This window comes from Cebus imitator, unplaced genomic scaffold (genome assembly GCF_001604975.1).
Source record: "Cebus imitator isolate Cc_AM_T3 unplaced genomic scaffold, Cebus_imitator-1.0 Scaffold179, whole genome shotgun sequence".
Lineage (NCBI taxonomy): Eukaryota > Metazoa > Chordata > Mammalia > Primates > Cebidae > Cebus > Cebus imitator.
In genome coordinates this window covers 2,415,594-2,418,231 of record NW_016107494.1, presented here as the reverse complement: position 1 = coordinate 2,418,231, position 2,638 = coordinate 2,415,594, and positions in this window count along the sequence as shown.

The following is a 2,638-nucleotide window of genomic DNA, read 5'->3' as shown; positions in this document are numbered from 1 at the left end:
TTCAAAGCCAACCTGGGCAACAAAGTGAGACACTGTCTCTATTAAAAAAAAAAAAAAAAAAGTGGTGGTTGAACAATTGTATTTCACATGCAAAAGAGTGAATTTAAACCCCTACCTCACATACATAAAAATTAATTCAAAATGAATCAAAGACCTAAATGTAAAGCTAAAACTAAAATACTCATAGAAGAAAATACAGGTATAAATCATGACTTTGGATTAGGCAATAGGTTCTTAGCTGAGACCAAAAGCACAAGTAACAACAGAAAAAAATTAATTGAGGCCAGGTGCAGTGGCTCATGCCTATAATTCCAGCACTTTGGGGGACCCAAGGTAGGAGGATCACTTGAGCCCAGTTGTTTGAGAGACCAGCCTGGGCAACGTAAAGAAATCCCCATGTTTACAAAAAATTTAAAAGATTAGCTGGACATTGAAATGGAAAAAAAGACAAAAAATTAAAAATTGTGAAAACATTGGAAAAAATTAAATTAAAAAAAAGATTAGCTGGGCATATTGGCAGGCACCTATTGTCCCAGCCACTTGGGAGGCTAAGACAGAAGGATCCCTCAAGCCCAGGAGATCAAGGCTGTAGCGAACCATGATTGTGCCACTGTACTCTAGCCTGGGTGACAGACCAGGACTCTCACTCCAAAAAAATAAAATTAATTGGACTTCATCAAAATATAAAATTTTTGTATTATTCATCCTTAAAAAGGAAGGAAATTCTGGCATATACTACACTGTGGATGAACCTTAAAGACATTCCACCAAGTAAAATAAGCAAATCATAAAAGTATAGATATTATATAATTACATTTATATGCGGTACCTAGAATAGTCAAATTTATAGAGACAGGGCCAGGCACAGTGGCTGACGAGTGTAATTTTAGCACTTTGGGAGGCTGAGGCGGTTGGATAATCTGAGGTCAGGAGTTGGAGACCAGCCTGGCCAACATGGTGAAACCCTGTCTCTACTAACAATACAAAAAAATTAGCTGGGCATGGTGGTGAGTGCCTATAATTCCACCTACTTGGGAGACTGAGGCAGGAAAATTGCTTGAACTCAGGAGGCAGAAGTTGCAGTGAGCTAAGATTGTGCCGCTTCACTCTAGCCTCGGCAAAAGGGCAAAACTTCATCTAAAAAAAAAAAAAAATTCATAGAGACAGAAAAGCATAACGGTGGAGAGGGAAGAGGGAATGTTTAATTGGTATAGAGTTTCCATTTGGGAAAAAGAAACATTTCTGGAGAAGATAAGGGTGATGGCTGCAGATCATTGTGAATGTACTTAATGCCATAGAACTATACACTAGAAAATGATTAAAATAGTGTATGTTATTTATATTTTACTGCATAAATGAATATTTTAAAACTTGTATGCATCCATTACACTGTTATAAACTGAATTATGTTCCTCCAAAATTCATATGTTGAAACCCTAATTCCCAATGTGACTATATTTCTAAATGGGTCCCTAAAGAGGTAATGAAGGTTAAATAAGTCATAAGAATGCTATCTAATCCAATAGGACTGGTGTCCTTAGAAGAAGAGGAAACACATCAGAGAAAAGACCATGTGAGGACACAAGAAGATGTGGCCTGCCGGGTGCAGTGGCTCATACCTGTAATCCCAGCACTTAGGAGGCCACGGCAAGTGGATCACCTGAGGTCAGGAGTTCAAGACCAGCCTGGCTAACATGATGAAACCCTGCCTCTACTAAAAATACAAAAATTAGCTGGGTGTGTTGGCAGGCGCCTGTAATCCCAGCTACTCTGGAGGCTGAGGCAGGAATCATCACTTGAACCCGGGAGACAGAGGTTGTGATGAGCCAAGATCCTACCATTGCACTCCAACCTGGGCAATGAGTGAAACTTCCATCTCAAAAACAAAAAAGAAGATGTGGCCATCTGCAAGCTGGGGAGAAAGGCTTCAGGATAATCCAACCTGCTGATACCTTGATCTTGGACTCCCAGCTTCCAGAATTATGGCAAATAAATTTCTGATGTTTAAACTACCCAAACTGTATTATTTTGCTACGGCATCCCTAGCAGAATAATGTAGATTTTTATACCAAGAAGTGGAGCGCTGCTATAATAAATACTTTATAAATGTGAAAGTAATTCAGGAACTGGATAATGAGTAGAGAATGGAAGAGTTTTGAGGTACATGCTAGAAAAAGCCTAGATTCAGCCATGTGCAGCTGCTCACACTTGTAATCCCAGTGCTTTGGAAGGCTAAGGCAGGCAGATCACTTGAGGTCAGGAGTTCGAGACCAGCCTGGCCAACATGGCGAAACCCCATCTCTACTAAAAATACAGAAATTAGCTGGGCATGGTGGTACATGCTTGTAACCCCAGGTACTCGAGAGGCTGAGGCAGGAGAATCACTTGAAACTGCGAGGTGGAGGTTGCAGTGCTCCAGGATCATGCCATTGCACTCCAGCCTGGGTGATGGAGTGAGACTCTGTCTCAAAACAAAACAAAAATTAGCTGGGCATGGTGGTACATGCCTGTAGTCCTAGCTATTTAGGGCAGGGGGAAGCTGAGATGGGAGGATCACTTCAGCCTGAGAAGTGGAGGCTGCAATGAGCCATGATCCTACCACTGTACTCCAGCCTGTGTAACGAACAAGACCTGTCTC